Here is a 21,596-nt window from a genome sequence, read left to right on the forward strand (position 1 = left end):
GTGTGTTTTTTTCTTGTTAAATGTATAGGTAGATGTCTCCAATGTTCATTTGCATGCTAGCTGATATTTGACCATTTTGTGGGGATGGAATTGCTTATCTCAAACATTTCACCATTTCATGTATTCCTTAGTCAGTCAGGTAGGAACTACCACCTTGTTTTACAAATAGAGCAACTGAGATGAAATGAGTTGCCCAAAGACATATACTTGGCAAGAGGCAAAGGCAACAATCAGACCTGAACTTCTGACTATGGATTCAAAGTACTTTACTCTACCCAGCCTCCTAATTGTTTCATGATGATCCCACCAGTCTAATAGTGAGATTCTGCCCAGCTGAGAGTAACAGAAAAATGGTAATGGTTTAAGACAGAAGAAAAGTCGCTCTCAAGAGTCCTTGGCTGGAAGGCGCACTGGTTTTAGTTTCAGAAGCAGCAGAAAAATTTCCTTAATTGTTCTGCCTGTGCATGTAGACAAGTCATCTTTACTTTGCATGACTATGTGCCAGGCTAAAAATATCTAAAGAAAGGGCACTAGGGAAGGAAATCTGCAGTCTCTGACACAAAGAAATATGGAGATAGATAGATCGATAGAAAGATATATACAGTTTTTTCTTCTGTGTCAGAGGCTGTGTCATATATTTTATATATTATAGGTATAGTGCTATATGTATGTGTGCGTGTGTGTGTATATAGCTATATGGATAACTTGGAAGCTATCTACTTTCAGGATTTAAAATTGGACATCATTTCTTAATTTGGGTTGTAATAAAATAAGCTCTTGCATTATCCTTGACCAAGATTCAAACTAATTTTTCTTTGAAACAAATGAAAGTCCCCGATTTGTTTGATAATATTTTATACAGCTTTCATTTATTTGCCTGTCTTGGCAGAATAAAGGAACAGTAATGCTACCACCTATGGTATAAGGTAAGCAGCCTTCAGTGAGGAGGCTCAAAAGGACTGCCCCTCCTCCTCCTGCCCTTGCCTCCTTTGAGCTGTCGGGAGAGTTAGGCAGAACACCTGAAGCAGCTAGTTGCTCCCTAGCGGCTAAAAGAATGTGAGCCGCCGCTCTGCTTGCCCAGTGGTTCAAGATGGCCCCAAATTCTTTTAAATGCGCTCTGCCTTTTGGAGATGTTTATTGCAATTTGTTCCTTAGTCTTAAGAAAGCAGAAAAGTTAATTCCAGAAAGCAGGGTCCATTTTTTTAGAGCCCCACAGGAACACGTAAGGATGAGAGATCAGCAATCGTCATACTTAAAAGACAATATGGTTTTCCAACTCCACAAAACGTTTTTTTCTTCCTAGCACCAGCTGCTTTTTCTTCATTTATGTTGTGGAACTTGCATGCCATTCCTGGTACAGTTTGAGCAACTTCTATGAGAGAGGGATTGTAGTGACATTTTGCAACAAAAATTTTTATATTAAAAACTAGCCCTTAAAATACTACTGACTGGCAATGGGAAATGGATTAAAACAACCCAAAAGAAAATAAGTAGCAATAATATAGATATTTTATACTAAATCACAGTCTTTGCTAGACATTTTAATAAAGGATTCCTTCTATGCAGTCAGTAAATAATATGGTCAAGCAAATTTTGTACTAACTTCCACATGCCACATGGAGGCTTTAATTAACCTGTCTTGTGAGTCACTGAGCCTTTATGAATTCCAATTATTCTGCATTGTGGGAATATGACATTTACTTCTTCACACCATTTTGACTTTTTTCAATTATTACCATGAAAAAATTTATTGAGCAAATGTCACTGCAAAAGAAGCCATGGCCCAATAGTGGCCATTCCTCCAGGTGGCTGGTACTGACTGCTAAAAAATAGCAATATAAAGAAAAGGCCAGGAATTTCCTCATTTGACCCTTCACACCCCGAAATGGTATCCTGATCTTGCTAATTAAGTAACTTGAAAACACAGACAGGGAACCCAAAGGAAAAAGCCAGTTTGGTCATTTGTGAAAATCTGAGAATTAATTTTTGCCTTTGAATTCTCTTGGGTAACATAGTTATTTTCATGCATTAAAGACCAAATCTATGCTTTCTTTATTTTGATATCATAGCACAAAAGATGTCAAGCTTATGCTTGATCTCTCCTAGATACAATAATATATGTCACTGACCAGTAAAGTTACTGAGTCAAAGCCATCTGCACAGTTCCAGTTCCCTCAGCACCTGGTAAGAGCAGGTTATTCTTTATATGTACAGAGCCTGACAATCTTTTAGTAATAGGGCAACTTTTCACCACTTTGTGGATGCTGAGAAAAGAAAAATATTACGAGTGTTTAATGAAATGCACCATGACCTTGCACTAAGATAATCTTATTTTTCTTATAAGATAAAAAAGAAAAGGCAAATAGATTTTAAAGAGGTGAAATAAGGGCATGTTTTTAAGCAATGTGCAAAGTAAACATCAGGTAAAATACAAAGGCTGAAAGAATTTATTGTGCCACTTGTTTGCTCTCCTGTGGAATACAAAAGAATCAGGGGCATGCTCTGCTACTCCTTGCATGTAGAAATCAAGCTTGGAAACAATATACTGACATCTCTGCCATGCAGATAATTCCAACAAGCTAATGTGCTGAATCAACTATTGTCATTTAGAAACTTTCTGGTCTAGTGATTAACAGCTATCGAGTGTATCTTCATGGTCTTCTCTTTGCAAGCCAATTTTAATAAAAGGAAATATAATTACATGGAAGAGAATGAAGATCAAAGGCGAAAAAGAAAATGGGGCAAAAACAAGAAGATAAAATATCAAAAATGCTTCATCAAACATGAAAAACAGCCAGAGGATTACTTCATTACTCGTTACATGATGAAAGAAACCTATGACCACCATCATGTGGTTAGACACCTCATCAGAAATACCGACAGATTGCATGTAACATTAGATGTTTAGCACATTGTTTTTGACAGTTTCCATTAATGTATTCTTATCATTACTCTGTCTTAATTATCACAACTATTCTTATCAGCCCTGATCTGTACACCATAGACTAGAAAAGCACAAGCTCACTGACATTTGACTGATTAGTAATTCTCAGCACGAATATTGAAAGGGGAGTGGGTAGCAATTGTATTTTTACTGTATATGCATTACTGCTACAATTCCAAGCTCATAAGCTCTTCAGTTCCAAAAAAAAAAAAAAACTCCTTCAAGCATATTCTGCTTTAGACTTCAAGGAAGTTTCTTGCCTCAGCCCTGAAAAAGCACCATATCGATAAAAACTCTGTTTTATTTATTAATAGATCTCTTTCAATAACTTCAAATATTACTTTTTTTTTAAGAATCTGAAAAAGAATTTTTTTTCCTTTTTTAAAACATCTTTATTGGAGTATAATTGCTGTACAATGGTGTATTAGTTTCTGCTTCACAACAAAGTGAATCAGCTATACATATACATACATCCCCGTATCTCTTCCCTCTTGCATCTCTCTCCCTCCCATCCTCCCTATCCCACCCCTCTAGGTGGTCACAAAGCACTGAGCTGATCTCCCTGTGCAATGCGGCTGCTTTCCACTAGCTATCTATTTTACATTTGGTAGTGTATATATGTCCATGCCACTCTCTCACTTTGTGCCAGCTGACCCTTCCCCTTCCCCGTATCCTCAAGTCCATTGTCTAAGGTCTGGGTCTTTATTCCCATCTTGCCCCTAGGTTCTTCATGACCATTTTTTGGTTTTGTTTTTTATATTCCATATACATGTGCTAGCATACGGTATTTGTTTTTCTCTTTCTGACTTACTTCACTCTCGATGACAGTTTCTAGATCCATCCACTTCACTACAAATAACTGAATTTCATTTCTTTTTATGGCTGAGTAATATTCCATTGTCTATATGTGCCACATATTCTTTATCCATTCATCTGTTGATGGACACTTAGGTTGCTTCCATGTCATAGCTATTGTAAAAAAGCTGCAATGAATATTCTGTTACGTGACTCTTGGAATTATGGTTTTCTCAGGATATATGCCCAGTAGTGGGATTGCTGGGTCATATTGTAGTTCAATTTTTATCTTTTTACTGAACCTTCATACTGTTCTCCATAGTGGCTGTATCAATTTACATTCCCACCAACAATGCAAGACGGTTCCCTTTTCTCCACACCCTCTCCAGCATTTACTGTTTGTAGATTTTTTGATGACAGCCATTCTGACTGGTGTGAGATGATATCTCATCGTACATTTGATTTGCATTTCTCTAATGAATAATGATGTTGAGCATTCTTTCATGTGTTTGTTGGTAATCTGTATATCATCTTTGGAGAAATGTCTATTTAGGTCTTCTGCCCATTTTGGGATTGGGTTGTTTGTTTTGTTGATATTGAGCTGCATGAGCTGTTTGTAAATTTTTGAGAATAATCCTTTGCCAGTTGCTTCATTTGCAAATATATTCTCCCATTCTGAGGGTTGTCTTTTCATCTTGTCTATGGTTTCCTTTGCTGTGCAAAAGCTTTTAAGTTTCAAGAGGTCCCATTTGTTTATTTTTGTTTTTATTTCCATTTCTCTAGGAGGTGCGTCAAAAAGGATCCTGCTGTGATTTATGTCATAGAGTGTTCAGCCTAAGTTTTCCTCTAAGAGTTTGATAGTGTCTGGCCTTACATTTAGGTCTTTAATCCATTTTGAGTTTATATTTGTCTATGTTGTTAGGGAGTGTTCTAATTTCATTCTTTTACATGTAGCTGTCCAGTTTTCCCAGCACCACTTATTGAAGAGGCTGTCTTTTCTCCACCGTATATTCTTGCCTCCTTTATCAAAGATAAGGTGACCATATGTGTGTGGGTTTATCTCTGGTCTTTCTATTCTGTTCCATTGATCTATATTTCTGTTTTTGTGCCACTACCACACTGTCTTGATTACTATACCTTTGAAGTATAGGCTGAAGTCAGTGAGCCTGATTCCTCCAGCTCCGTTTTTCTTTCTCAAGATTGCTTTGGCTATTCGGGGTCTTTTGTGGTTCCATACAAATTGTGAAATTTTTTGTTTCTAGTTCTGTGAAAAATGCCAGTGGTAGTTTGATAGGGAAGGCACTGAATCTGTAGATGGCTTTGGGTAGTATAGTCATTTTCAAAATGTTGATTCTTCCAATCCAAGAACATGGTATATCTCTTCATCTATTTGTATCATCTTTAATGTCTTTCATCAGTGTCTTATAAGTTTCTGCATACAGGTCTTTTGTCTCCCTAGGTAGATTTATTCCTAGATATTTTTTTTTCTTTTTGTTGCAGTGGTAAATGGGAGTGTTTTCTTAATTTCACTTTCATATTTTTCTTCATTACTGTACAGAAATGCAAGAGATTTCTGTGCATTAATTTTGTATCCTGCTACTTTACCAAATTCATGGATTAGCTCTAGTAGTTTTCTGGTAGCATCTTTAGGATTTTCTATGTATAGTATCATGTCTTCTGCAAACAGTGACAGCTTTACTTCTTTTCCTATTTGGATTCCTTTTATTTCTTTTTCTTCTCTTGATTGCTGTGGCTAAAACTTCCAAAACTATGTTGAATAATAGTGGTGAGAGTGGGCAACCTTGTCTTGTTCCTGAATTTAGTGGAAAGGGTTTCAGTTTTTCACCATTGAGGATGATGTTGGCTCTGGGTTTGTCATATATGGTCTTTATTATGTTGAGGTAAGTTCCCTCTATGCCTACTTTCTGGAGGGTTTTTATCATAAATGGGTGCTGAATTTTGTCAAAAGCTTTCTCTGCATCTATTGAGATGATCATATGTTTTTTCTCCTTCAATTTGTTAATATGGTGTATCACATTGATTGATTTGCGTATATTGAAGAATCCTAGCATTCTTGTGATAAACCCCACTTGATCATGGTGTATGATCCTTTTAATGTGCTGTTGGATTCTCCTTGCTAGTTATTTTGTTGAGGACTTTTGCATCTACGTTCATCAGTGATATTGGCCTGTAGTTTTCTTTCTTTGTGAGATCTTTGCCTGGTTTTGGTATCAGGGTGATGGTGGCCTCTAGAATGGGTTTGGGAGTGTTCCTCCCTCTGGTATATCTTGGAAGAGTTTGAGAAGGATGGGTGTTAGCTCTTCTCTAAATGTTTGAGAGAATTCGCCTGTGAAGCCATCTGGTCCTGGGCTTTTGTTTGCTGGAAGATTTTTAATCACAGTTTCAATTTCAGTGCTTGTGATTGGTCTGTTCATATTTCCTATTTCTTCCTGGTTCAGTCTCGGAAGGTTGTGCATTTCTAAGAATTTGTCCATTTCTTCCAGGTTTTCCATTTTATTGGCATATAGTTGCTTGTCGTAATCTTTCATGATCCTTTGTACTTCAGCAGTGTCAGTTGTTGCTTCTCCTTTTTCATTTCTAATTCTATTGATTTGAGTGTTCTCCCTTTTTTTCTTGATGAGTCTGGCTAATGGTTTATCAATTTTGTTTATCTTCTCAAAGAACCAGCTTTTGGTTTTATTTCTTTGTTATTGTTTCCTTCATTTATTTTTCATTTATTTCTGATCTGATCTTTATGATTTCTTTCCTTCTCATTTTGGGGGGGGGGATTTGTTCTTCTTTCTCTAATTGCTTTAGGTGTAAGGTTAGGTTGTTTATTTGAGATGTCTCTTGTTTCTTAAGGTAGGATTATATTGCTATAAACTTCCCTCTTAGAACGGATTTTGCTGCATCCCATAGGTTTTCGGCCGTCGTGTTTGCATTGTCATTTGTTTCTAGGTATGTTTTGATTTCCTCTTTGATTTCTTACATGATCTCTTGGTTATTAAGTAGTGTATTGTTTAGCCTCCATGTGCTTGTAATTTTTACAGATTTTTTACCTCTAAATGATATCTGGTCTCATAGCGTTGTGGTCAGAAAAGATACTTGATACGATTTCAATTTTCTTAAATTTACCAAGGCTTGATATGTGACCCACGATATGATCTATCCTGGAGAATGTTCCATGAGCACTTGAGAAGAATTTGTATTCTGTTGTTTTTGGATGGAATGTCCTGTAAATATCAATTAAGTCCATCTTGTTTAATGTATCATTTAAAGCTTGTGTTTCCTTCTTTATTTTCATTTTGGATAGTCTGTCCTTTGGTGAAAGTGGGGTGTTAAAGTCCCCTACTATGATTGTGTTACTGTCGATTTTCCCTATTATGGCTGTTAGTATTTGCCTTATCTATTGAGGTGCTCCTATGTTGGGTGCATAAATATTTACAATTGTTATATCTTCTTGGATAGATTCCTCGATCATTATGTAATGCCCTTCTTTGTCTCTTGTAAAAGTCTTTGTTTTAAAGTCTAGTTTGTTGGATATGAGAATTGCTACTCCAGCTTTCCTTTGATTTCCATTTGCATGGAATATCTTTTTCCATCCCCTCACTTTCAGTATGTATGTGTCCCTAGGTCTGAAGTGGGTCTCTTGTAGACAGCATATATACGGGTCTTGTTTTTGTATCCATTCAGCCAGTCTACGTCTTTTGGTTGGAGCATTTAATCCAGTTACATTCAAGGTAATTATTGATATGTATGTTCCTATTACCATTTTCTTAATTGTCTGGGTTTGTTATTGTAGGTCTTTTCCTTCTCTTGTGTTTCCTGCCTAGAGAAGTCCCTTTAGCATTTTTTATAAAGCTGGTTTGGTGGTGCTGAATTCTCTTAGCTGTTGCTTGTCTGTAAAGGTTTTAATTTCTCCATCAAATCTGAGTGAGATCCTTGCTGGGTAATCTTGGTTGTAGGTTTTTCTCCTTCATCACTTTAAATATGTCCTGCCATTCCCTCCTGGCTTGCAGAGTTTCTGCTGAAAGATCAGCTCTTCACCTTATGGGGATTTCCTTGTGTGTTATTTGTTGTTTTTCCCTTGCTGCTTTTAATATTTTTTCTTTGTATTTAATTTTTGATAGTTTGATTAATACGTGTCTTGGCGTGTTTCTCCTTGGATTTATTCTGTATGGGACTCTCTGTGCTCCCTGGACTTGATTAACTATCTCCTTTCCCATATTAGGGAAGTTTTCTACTATAATCTCTTCAAATATTTTCTCAGTCCCTTTCTTTTTATCTTCTTCTTCTGGGACCCCTATAATTCGAATGTTGGTGTGTTTAATGTTGTCTCTAATGTCACTGAGACTGTCCTCAGTTCTTTTCATTCTTTTTTCTTTATTCTGCTCTTCAGTTGTTATTTCTACTATTTTATCTTCCAGGTCACTTATCTGTTCTTCTGTCTCAGTTATTCTGCTAATGGTCCCTTCTAGAGGATTATTTCATTTATTGTGTTGTTCATCACTGTTTGTTTGCTCTTTAGTTCTTCTAGGTCCTTGTAAAACGTTTCTTGTATTTTCTCCATTCTATTTCCAAGATTGTGGATCATCTTTACTATCAGTATTCTGAATTATTTTTCAGCTGGACTGCCTATTTCCTCTTCATTCATTAGTTCTGTTAGGGTTTTTCCTTTCTTCTTCATCTGCTGTGTGTTTCTCTGTCTTCTCATTTTGCTTAACTTACTGTGTTTGGGGTCTCCTTTTTGCAGGCTGCAGGTTTGTAGTTCCCGTTGTTTTTGGTGCCTGTCCCCAGTGGCTAAGGTTGGTTCATTGGGTTGTTTAGGCTTCCTGGGGAACGGGACTAGTGCCAGTGTTCTGGTGGATGAGGGTGGATCTTGTCTTTTTGGTCGGCAGGCCCACATCTGGTGGTATGTTTTGGGGTGTCTGTGCCCTTATTATGATTTTAGGCAGCCTCTCTCTAATGGGTGGGTTTGTGTTCCTGTCTTGCTAGTTGTTTGGCATAGGGTGTCCAGCACTGTAGCTTGCTGGTCGTTGAGTGGAGCCGTGTCTGGCGTTGAGATGGAGATCTCCCGGAGATTTTCGCCATCTGATATTATGTTGACCTGGGAGGTCTCTTTTGGACCAATGTCCTGAACTTGGCTCTCATACCTCAGAGGCACAGCACTGACACATGACTGGAGCACCAAGAGCCTGTCATCCACACAGCTCAGGAAAGGGAGAAAAAGAAAGAAAGAAGAAGAAAAAATAAAATAAAATAAACATTATTAACATAAAAATAAAAAATAATTATTAAAAAATTGTTTTAAAGTAATAAATAAAACGAAAGAAGGAAAGAAAGAAGAGAGCAACCAAACCAAAAAACAAATCCACCAATTAACAAGCACTAAAAACTATACATGAAAAAAAAAAATCGGACAGACAGAACCCTAGCACAAATGGTAATCGTAAAGCTATACAGAAAAAAAATCACACACAGAAGCATACACCTACACACTCACCAAAGGAGAAAAAGGGAAAAAAATATATATATATATCATTGCTCCGAAAGTCCATCTCCTCAATTTGGTATGATTCGTTGTCTATTCAGGAATTCCACAGATGCAGGGTACATCAAGTTGATTGTGGAGATTTAATCCGCTGCTCCTGAGGCTGCTGGGAGAGATTTCCCTTTCTCTTTTCTGTTCACACAGCTCCTGAGGCTCAGCTTTGGATTTGGCCCCTGTGTAGGTCGCCTGAGGGCACCTGTTCTTCGCTCAGACAGGACGGGGTTAAAGGAGCAGCTGGTTCTGGAGCTCTGGCTCACTCAGGCCGGGGGTAGGAAGGGGTACGGATGTGGGGTGTGCCTGCGGTGGCAGGGGCCAGCGTGACGTTGCAACAGCCTGAGGCGTGCCATGTGTTCTCCCGGGGAAATTGTTCCTGGATCATGGGACCCTGGCAGCGGTGGGCTGCACAGGCTCCTGGGACGGGAGGTGTGGAGAGTGACCTGTGGATGCACACAGGCTTCTTGGTGGCTGCAACAGCAGCTTTAGCGTCTCATGCCTGTCTCTGGGGTCCGCACTATTAGCCAAGGCTCGCGCCTGTCTCTGGAGCTCGTTTAGGCAGTGATCTGAATCCCCTCTCCTCGGGCACCCTGAAACAATGGTCTCTTGCCTCTTCGGCAGCTCCAGACATTTTCCGGATCCCCTCCTGGCTAGCCGTGGCAGCGCTAGCCCCTTCAGGCCGTGTTAACGCAGCCAACCCCAGTCCTCTCCCCGGGATCCGACCGAAGCCCGAGCCTCAGTTCCCAGCCCCGCCCGCCCCGGCCAGTGAGTAGACAAGCCTCTCGGGCTGCTGAGTGCTGGTCAGCAATGATCCTCTGTGCGGAAATCTCTCCGCTTTGCCCTCCGCACCCCTGTTGCTGCGCTCTCCTCCATGGCTCCAAAGCTTCCCCCCTCCGCCACCCGCAGTCTCCGCCCGCAAAGGGCCTTCCTAGTGTGTGGAAACCTTTCCTCTTTCACGGCTCCCTCACACTGGTGCAGGTCCCATCCCTATTCTTTTGTCTCTGTTCTTTCTTTTTTCTTCCCTACCCAGGTATGTGGGGAGTTTCTTGCCTTTTGGGAAACCAGCCCACGGTCCCCAGGACTGTTGCGGCTTTGCCTGCTGGGGCCCCTCCAGAGCCGGCAGCCTCAGTGGGGCTGCCCTCCCCTCGGGTTCCGGGGCAGTTCAGTGATGGCAGAGGGAAGAGACCCAGAGCCAGGAGTTCCAGCTCTGCCTCAAATATTACTTTTAATCACAGCATGGAGAGTTTGCAGGGATCTTGAATGAAAGAAGTGTTGATGCATTTACTTTAAAGCTATACTACTTTCTGTAAAAAAGAAAATATAAGTAATATTGATAAAATCATTAATTTAAAATTTATATCTTACTCCCTTCTATTAATAATTTAAGGTGAACTCAAGAGACAGAGTCAGTGGTGGCATACACAATAACAAAATATATGTCAGAAGACCACAGACCCAGACTGAGAGATGGATACTTGGGAAAGGCTAATAATTTGACATGCATTGAAAATGGTTTTCTTTAAATACTTACTAAACATTTATTAAAAAGAAAGCCTGGGTACTTTGTGAGAAAAAGTATTAATTGCAGTGCTTACCTCTCTACTGTGGTCCTTAAAAATTTGATTCAGGCCCCAATTCACATGCTTTCTGCAAGCAAAGCCAAAAACCAGCAGTCAACTGGACATTTGCACTTTAATTTTTACTTATTTTAAAATACTATCTCATTTTATTTTATTTATTTTTTTCACCACAAGGCTTGTGGGATCCTAGTTCCCTACAAGGGATATAACCTATGCCCCCTGCACTGGAAGCACAGAGTCTTAATCATTGGACCACCCGGGAATTCCCAGGATATATGCACTTTAGAAGGCAGTTCATCATCTGTGAGATAACAGAAACATATATGTGTGTGTGTATATATATGTATATATATTTACATATATATTACACTTATTAAATATATATAATATATATAATATATTATATATATAATATATAATGTATATATTTTATATATAAATATAAATATATATATTATATATATTTATATATATTAAAATATATATATATATTATGTATATATATATATATAATATGTGGGATATATATATATATATATCCCAAGTTCCTGACCCAGGGCTCCTAAAACCCTTGTAAATTCCTAAGTGGTAAGAGTACTAGGAGCATCTTTTGCTTGAATGAGATGACTCCAGGGGTCTTGGATGGAGGCTGGTCACCAGAAAGGCCAAGCCATGATTAGAGGTTGGGATTTGCAGCCCTATTTCCCAAGCTTCAACTTTTCCATAGCGGGGAGAGAGGATGGAAATGGAGTTAATAATTGATCATGCCTATGTGAGGAAGCCTTCATAAAATCCCAGCAGTGTGGGGTTCAAAGCATTTCCAGGTTGGTGAACACATCCGCACCAGGAGGATGATGCACCCCAAGGCTACAAGGACAGAAGCTCCTGCATTTAGGCTCTCCCAGACCTCACCCTATGTATCTTTTCACCTGGCTGTTCAACTTTATCCTTTAATAAACTGGTAAACACCTTATTTCTTACAACATACTCCACTCAACTGGCTCATCATAAGCTGAATTATTGCTACCTCATTTTTCCACCCAAGTGATGCTTTGGCACCACTGAGATTGTTCCTCTGGGAAACTGGCCTTTATTGGCTTCTTCAATATGAGTCTGAGTTCCAAAATACAGGATGGCCACCCATAGAGAGCTGGTCCTCATAAAGAATGTAGAACAAAATCTTTACTTGCGACTTTACTCTTTAGTGAATTCTTCACCCAGGTTCCATAACTCTTGCATTTATTTTATAGGTAAACTTTCTCGTCCTGCCTACTACCCCCTTACTTTATTTTTTACTTTGAACAACCATTAACCAGCTGCTAATATTATAGTTCCTATGGGTCTCATCCAGAAAAGCCTTCAAGAAGGCACAGGTTCTGAGGTGAGAAGAGATGACACAGAGTTGAATTTATTTGAAGACACCACCATGCCCCTCAAGACAAACACACAGTAGCAGCATGGGCCTACTGAGGCCTACTGTGGGGAAAGAAAAAGATAGAAGCATTTATTTCCCACAGAGCATCAGGTTGGGTAGCAGGGAAGGTGGTGGACCTGGAAAAATATTCAATTATCAACTTGATCTTTCATATCACCTTTAGATTGGGTGTGTTTTTCAGGGCTGCTTTAGCCTGAATGAAAAAATAAAAATAGACTTTCACTGAGACATTCTAACAAAGCAAAATACACTCAAAGAAGAAAACTTATCAAAAAAGAGGTTATGAATGATAATGGGTAAGAAGATATTGCCCAAGCAGAAACAAAAAAAAAAAAAGAAAAAGCCAATCCATAAAGGGAAGAATATTAAGGAAACACACATTTTAATGGAAAATAATTGATATCATGTTTAAACTTAAACAGAATAAATGTTACTGGGCTTTTTGACCAGCAAAATGAAAAAGTTATTAAAGCAATACCTATTTTTTAAAAATCACCTCGAGAAATTAAACAAAGACATTGAAATTAACCAAGTAATAGTAGAATGACTGACGACTTACTTTGCTTTCTCCCAAAAGCGGACCCAGAGACAAGGATTCAGAACGAGTGGGTTCATTGGAAGGCTGAAGGGAACACCCACAGGAGAATGTGGATGTGAAACAAGGAAGGGAAAATGCCAATGAGGGACTACATTATCCAGCCAGCCATCGCTGTGGATAACTGAAGCTTAATCCTCATAATGACATTTGGGAGCCAGTGTAGAACACATAACCTCAGACTTAATCTCTCCAAGGAGCAAGGAACAAGGAATAATTGTATATCAATTCTTGTCAGTCACTGGTTGAGGCCTGGCCCCAGTACCATTCATTACTCTGCACTTTTAGCAAGCCAAACAAGAGACAATGTTATGTAGTTGCAAGAGAAAGCTCACAGCAAAGCAACGTTGCCTGACCAAGTGGCAAGGGCATGGAATATTGGTGGGACACTAAAGGCATCCGTCACAGAGGACTTACAGGGCTTAACCAACACAACAGAGTCTATTAAATGCTGGAATTGTATTAAATGCTGGAACTTGAATCTATAAAAAGAAAAGTTTAATTAGCTACACACCCACCAGGGATATGTTACTACTCTAAGCCACTGAAAACATGTTGTTTTTTTAATAACTTTAATATTTAATGAAGTAAAAATATGTGGTTCATCAGAAAAATATAACACACGTTTCATGCCCTACAGTAAAGGAAAGGAAGTCTTCAATAGATCAAGGAGACAAGAGACTTCTCAACTTAAATTCCCCATCAAAACTGGGTAAAGAAAATGAATGTAGGGTAATTAGACACTTCCTCCTCAGCCCTTGAGCATATAAATGTATGCAAAAATGAATTGGGGGCCTAACTTCAATTGCTGGGGGATCAGAAGCCCTTAAATGCTTAAACGAATGCCTATTCCTGGAAGCCTCAATGGAAAGCCGACAGTGGGGGAATCCTCCAGAGCAGAACAGTTGCACAGGATGTTCAGAAACAGGACAGTGAGGAGGAGAGTGATTCACACCTTCAGTGCTGCATCCGCTCTCAGCCTAAAAACAGAACTGCACCTACCACTTCTGTCCATCTGGCACCCGAAACAGGATTTAACTCATTTCAAAATGAGATGTACATACTTACATTACGAAGCAATTAGAAAAATAATCACAGAGAAACAAATTTTTTCAATATGATTACATATTTCTGAAACAGACTTTTGGAGGCCAATATATAAATATATCAAACTAAAAGATCAGATGATGTGTTCAGTGAAATTATTTAACTTAAAGGAAAATCTTGTGTTGAAAATATGATGATATCTGACATTTTGCCAAAAATATTCACTGTACTTCTTAATAATCATAACCTCAAAACATGTATTCCAAGCAATCTAATGGTTAGTTTATTTGGCTTTTTTGTTTGTTTAAGAAGCTAAAACTTTTTTTAAAAATCCATTGTTTGGGCACTATCAGAACAGAGTTATTAGTAGTGTTACTCTAAAGGCAGGAGATACATCGAAGGGTGTTCAAAATCTACTGGTAGCCAAGGTTAGCAGCCAATTACCATATATATTAGGTAGCTATTGCTATCCATCAAATTACCAAACAATTTAGATTACTTACAATAATAGTAATCAGTTATTATCTCTTAGTTTCTTTTGGTCAGATGGAAGTTGGGAAAGCATGATGTCTAGGGCTTTAGCTGAAAGACTCGAAGTCCAGGGACTGGAATCATCTAAAGTTTTTTATTCACTTACAAGTCTGATAGTTGATGTTGGCTCTCAGCTGAAGACCTAGCTGGTGCTGTTAGCCAGAACACCCACATGTAGCCTCACCATATGGTCTGGGCCTCTTCACAACATGGTAGGAAGTGTTCCAATAAAAAGAGCAAGCCAGGTGGGAGCTATGCTGCCCTTAAGATCTAGCTTTGGAAGTCATGCAGCATCATTTCTGCTGTATTCTATTGGTTGAAGAAGTTACTAAGGCCTGCCTAGGTTCAAGGGGAGGAAACGTAGACTCTGCCTCTCAGTAGAGGAGCATCCAAGCCATATTGAAAGAAGAAGATGTGGGATGGGCTGTATATTGATGCAGCCACTTGGGGGGAAGTGCAATTTTCAATATGGTCCATCGATCCTATACCAGAATGATCTTTTCCCCCATAGCCAGACTGAACCTAGCATCTATCTTTTATAATGACTGGTTATTAAACTGAATGAGTTGGGAAGCCTTTGAAGGATTCTCATTGCAGTTGATCTCTTCCAAACATTCGAGGGCAAAAGAAAGCAGAGAAATAAAACAAGTGGGAAAAGTAATTTTAATCATGCATTCTACCATATTTACCTCTTCAGATTATTATAGCATTTCCAATAACATTTCATATCTTTAAAATTATTGTAGAGCTCAAATAATTGAGTTGCTATGTTTCATGTATGTTTTATTTAAACTGTAAAGGAAACAGCATAGCAAACAGTAGCACCAATCTTTGAGAAACAAACTTACGTTCTCTGAATTTCCAATAATTAGTAAATTCCTTCTCCTGAGGGAATGTTCAATCACCCATACCCCTTCAGCATGATCTAGGATCCACTATGACAAGTTGATCTTTTTTTTTTTTCTTTGAGTGACTCCCCTTCCTCCTAAAACAAGTTTCAAGGAATTTTATGGCTTAGATTCCAAACATGTTTTTGACTCTTGAGTGAGTTTAAAGGCACTGGATCATATCTGATACAGGCCTAGAAAACTAATAAATTAATTCAGTTTATGATTCTTATTAGTTGTAAATGATGCTAAATATGATTATTTTATTTTTAACATTTTCATATTTACTATTTCAAAATGATAATAAATCTCCCCAAAATATAATCAATTTAAATGAAAAATAGCTGCATACTAAAGACAATGAAATACTGAGTACTGAAAAGTGAGTTTCGGGGGAGCTTCAAGATGGTGGAAGAGTAAGACGTGGAAATCACCTTCCTCCCCACAGATACATCAGAAATACATCTACATGTGGAACAACTCCTACAGAACACCTACTGAACGCTGGCAGAAGACCTCAGACCTCCCAAAAGGCAAGAAACTCCCCACATACCTGGGTAGGGCAAAAGAAAAAACAGAGACAAAAGAATAGGGATGGGACCTGCACCAGTGGGAGGAAGCCGTGAAGGAGGAAAGGTTTAGATACACTAGCAAGCCCCTTCACTGGCGGAGACTACAGGTGGCAGAGGGGGGAAGCTTTGGAGCCACGGAGGAGAGCACAGCAACAGGAGTGCAGAGGGCAAAGCGGAGAGATTCCCGCACAGAGGATCGTTGCCAACCAGCACTCAGCAGCCCGAGAGGCTTGTCTGCTCACCCGCCAGGGCGGGCGGGGGCTGGGAGCTGAGGCTCGGGTTTCGGAAGTCGGATCCCAGGGAGAGGACTGGGGTTGGCTGGGTGAACACAGCCTGAAGGGGGCTAGTGTGCCACAGCTAGCCGGGAGGGAGTCCGGGGAAAAGTCTGGAGCTACCGAAGAGGTAAGAGACTTTTTCTTGCCTCTTTGTTTCCTACTGCGCAAAGAGAGGGGATTAAGAGCGCCGCTTAAAGGAGCTCCAGAGACAGGCATGAGATGCTAAGGCTGCTGCTGCTGCCACCAGGAAGCACAGGTCACTATCCACATCTCCCCTCCCAAGAGCCTGTACAGCCCGCCACTGCCAGGGTCCCGTGATCCAGGGACAACTTCCCCGGGAGAACGCACAGCACGCCTCAGGCTGGTGCAACGTCACACTGGCCTCTGCCACTGCAGGCTCATCCTGCACTCCGTACCCCTCCTTCCCCCAGGCCTGAGTGAGCCAGAGCACCCGAAACAGATGCTGCTTTAAGCCCATCCTATCTGAAGGAAGAACAGATGTCCTCAGGCAACCTACAGGCAGAGGCAGGTCCAAATCCAAAGCTGAACCCCAGGAGCTGTGCAAACAAAGATGAGAAAGGGAAATCTCTCCCAGCAGCCTCAGGAGCAGCAGATTAAATCTCCACAATCAACCAAATGTACCCTGCATCTGTGGAACACCTAAATAGACAACGAATCATCACAAATTGAGGAGGTGGACTTTGGGAGCAATGATACATATATTTTTTTTCCCTTTTTCTCTTTTTGTGAGTGTGTATGTGTATGCTTCTGTGTGTGATTTTGTCTGTACAGCATTGCTTTTACCATTTATCCTAGGGTTCTGTCTGTCCGTTCTTTAGTTTTATATATTTTTTTGTTTTTAGTATAGTTTTTAGCACTTGTTATCGTTGGTGGATTTGGTTTTTGGTTTGGTTGCTCTCTTCTTTCTTTTTTTTACATTAAAATAATTTTATAAAATAATAATTTTTTTTTCATAACTTTATTTTATCTTCTTCTCTTTTTTTTCTCCCTTTTATTATGAGCCGTGTGGATGACAGGGTCTTGTTGCTCCAGCCAGACGTCAAGCCTGTGCCTCTGAGGTGGGAGAGCCAAGTTCAGGACACTGGTCCAAAAGAGACCTCCCAGCTCCATGTAATATCAAACAGCGAAAATCTCCCAGAGAGCTCCATCTCAACTCCAAGACCCAGCTCCACTCAACGACCAGCAAGTTAGAGTGCTGGACACCCTATGCCAAACAACTAACAAGACAGGAACACAACCCCACCCATTAGCAGAAAGGATGCCTAAAATCATAATAAGGCCACAGACACCCCCAAACAAATGACCAGATGTGGACCTGCCCACCAGAAAGAGAAGATCCAGCCTCATCCACCAGAAAACAGGCACTAGTCCCCTCCACCAGGAAGCCTAAACAACCCAATGAACCAACCTTAGACACTGGGGACAAACATGAAAAAAACGGGAACTACGAACCTGCAGCCTGCAAAAAGGAGACCCCAAACACAGTAAGTTAAGCAAAATGAGAAGACAGAGAAACACACAGCAGATGAAGAAGAAAGGAAAAAACCCCACCAGACCTAACAAATGAAGAGGAAATAGGCAGTCTAGCTGAAAAAGAATTCAGAATAATGATAGTAAAGATGCTCTAAATTCTAGGAAATAGAATAGAGAAAATACAAGAAACATTTAACAAGGACCTAGAAGAACTAAAGAGCAAACAAACATTGATGAACACCACAATAAATGAAATAATCCTTTAGAAGGGACCATTAGCAGAATAACTGAGAAACAAGAACAGATAAGTGACCTGGAAGATAAAATAATGGAAATAACTACTGAAGAGCAGAATAAAGAAAACAGGATGAAAAGAACTGAGGACAGTCTCAGTGACATTAGAGACAACATTAAACACACCAACATTCGAATTATAGGGATCCCAGAAGAAGAAGATAAAAAGAAAGGGACTGAGAAAATATTTGAAGAGATTATAGTAGAAAACTTCCCTAATATGGGAAAGGAGATAGTTAATCAAGTCCAGGGAGCACAGAGAGTCCCATACAGAATAAATCCAAGGAGAAACACACCAAGACACATATTAAACTATCAAAAATTATATACAAAGAAAAAATATTAAAAGCAGCAAGGGAAAAACAACAAATAACACACAAGGGAATCCCCATAAGGTTAACAGCTGATCTTTCAGCAGAAACTCTGCAAGCCAGAAGGGAGTGGCAGGACATATTTAAAGTGATGAAGGAGAAAAACCTGCAACCAAGATTACTCTACCCAGCAAGGATCTCATTCAGATTTGATGGAGAAATTAAAAGCTTTACAGACAAGCAACAGCTAAGAGAATTCAGCACCACCAAACTACCTGTACAAAAAACACTAAAGGAACTTCTCTAGACAGGAAACACAAGAGAAGGAAAAGACCTACAAAAACAAACCCAAACAATTAAGAAAATGGTAATAGGAACATACATATCGATAATTACATTAAATGTAACTGGATTAAATGCTCCAACCATAAGAAACAGGCTTGCTGAAGGGAGAGAAAAAGAAGACCCGTATTTATGCTGTCTACAAGAGACCCACTTCAGACCTAGGGACACATACACATTGAAAGTGAGGGGATGGAAAAAGATATTCCATGGAAATTAAAAGAAAGCTGGAGTAGCAATTCTTATATCAGACAAACTAGACTTGAAAACAAAGACTATTACAAGGGACAAAGAAGGACATTACATAGTGATCAAGGAATCAATCCAAGAAGAAGATATAACAATTGTAAATATTTATTCACCCAACATAGGAGCACCTCAATACATAAGGCAAATACTAACAGCCATAAAAGGGGAAAGCGACAGTATCACAATCATAGTAGGGGACTTTAACACCCCACTTTCACCAAAGGACAGACTATCCAAAATGAAAATAAAGAAGGAAACACAAGCTTTAAATGATACATTAAACAAGATGGACTTAATTGATATTTACAGGACATTCCATCCAACAACAACAAAATACACATTCTTCTCAAGTGCTCATGGAACATTCTCCAGGATAGATCGTATCTTGGGTCACAAATCAAGCCTTGGTAAATTTAAGAAAATTGAAATCGTATCAAGTATCTTTTTTAACCACAACGCTATGAGACTAGATATCAATTACAGGAAAGATCTGTAAAAAATACAAACACAAGGAGGCTAAACAACACACTACTTAATAACCAAGAGATCATGTAAGAAATCAAAGAGGAAATCAAAACATACCTAGAGACAATGAAAACACGACGACCGAAAACCTATGGGATGCATCAAAATCCGTTCTAAGAGGGAAGTTTATAGAAATATAATCCTACCTTAAGAAACAAGAGACATCTCAAATAAACAACCTAACCTTACACCTAAAGCAATTAAAGAAAGGAGAACAAAAACCCCCAAAATTAGCAGAAGGAAAGAAATCATAAAGATCAGATCAGAAATAAATGAAAAAGAAATGAAGGAAACAATAACAAAGATCTATAAAACTAAAAGCTAGTTCTTTGAGAAGATAAAAAAAATTGATAAACCATTAGCCAGACTCATCAAGAAAAAAAGAGAGAACACTCAAATCAATAGAATTAGAAATGAAAATGGAGAACTAACAACTGACACTGCAGAAATATAAAGGATCATGAAAGATTACAGGCAACTACATGCCAATAAAATGGACAACCTGGAAGAAATGGACAAATTCTTAGAAATGCACAACCTTCCAAGACTGAACCAGGAAGAAATAGGAAATATGAACAGACCAATCACAAGCACTGAAATTGAAACTGTGATTAAAAATCCTCCAACAAACAAAATCCCAGGACCGTTTGATGGCTTCACAGGCGAATTCTCTCAAACATTTAGAGAAAAGCTAACACCCATCCTTCTCAAACTCTTCCAAGGTATACCAGAAGGAGGAACACTCCCAAACTCATTCTAGGAGGCCACCATCACCCTGATACCAAAACCAAAGATGTCACAAAGAAAGAAAACTACAGGCCAATATCACTGATGAACATAGATGGAAAAATCCTTAACAAAATACTAGCAAACAGAACCCAACAGCACATTAAAAGGATCAGACACCATGATCAAGTGGGGTTTAACCCAAGAATGTAAGGATTCTTCAATATACGCAAATCAATCAATGTGATACACCATATTAACAAATTGAAGGAGAAAAACCATATGATCATCTCAATAGATGCAGAGAAAACTTTTGACAAAATTCAATACTGATTTATAATAAAAACCCTCCAGAAAGTAGCCATAGAGGGAACTTTCCTCAACATAATAAAGACCATATATTACAAACCCACAGCCAATATTGTCCTCAATGGTGAAAAACTGAAACCCTTTCCACTAAATTCAGGAGCAAGACAAGGTTGCCCACTCTCACCACTATTATTCAACATAGTTTTGGAAGTTTTAGCCACAGCAATCAGAGAAGAAAAGGAAATAAAAGGAATCCAAATAGGAAAAGAAGTAAAGCTGTCACTGTTTGCAGATGACATGATACTATACATAGGGAATCCTAAAGATACTACCAGAAAACTAGAGCTAATCCATGAATTTGGTAAAGTGGCAGGATACAAAATTAATGCACAGAAATCTTTTGCATTTCTATACACTAGTGATGAAAAATATGAAAGTGAAATTAAGAAAACACTCCCTTTTACCATTGGAACAAAAAGAATAAAATATCTAGGAATAAACCTACCTAAGGAGACAAAAGACCTGTATGCAGAAACTTATAAGACACTGATGAAAGAAATTAAAGATGATACAAATAGATGAAGAGATATACCATGTTCTTGGATTGGAAGAATCAACATTGTGAAAATGACTATACTACCCATAGCAATCTACAGATTCAATGCAATCCCTATCAAACTACCACTGGCATTTTTTACAGAACTAGAACAAAAAATTTCACAATTTGTATGGAAACACAAAAGCTCCTGAATAGCTAAAGCAATCTTGAGAAAGAAAAACGGAGTTGGAGTAATCAGGCTCCCTGACTTCAGCCTATACTACAAAGTTACAGTCATCAAGACAGTATGGTAATGGCACAAAAAAGAAATATAGATCAATGGAATAGGATAGAAAGCCCAGAGATAAACCCACACATTGGTCAACTTATCTTTGATAAAGGAGGCAAGAATATACAGTGGAGAAAAGACAGACTCTTCAATAACTGGTGCTGGGAAAACTGGACAGCTACATGTAAAAGAATGAAATTAGAACACTCCCTAACACCATACACAAATATAAACTAAAAAATGGATTAAAGACCTAAATGTAAGGCCAGACACTACCAAACTCTTAGAGGAAAACATAGGCAGAACACTCTAT

Source organism: Globicephala melas, chromosome 5, assembly GCF_963455315.2.
Source record: "Globicephala melas chromosome 5, mGloMel1.2, whole genome shotgun sequence".
Classification (NCBI taxonomy): domain Eukaryota; kingdom Metazoa; phylum Chordata; class Mammalia; order Artiodactyla; family Delphinidae; genus Globicephala; species Globicephala melas.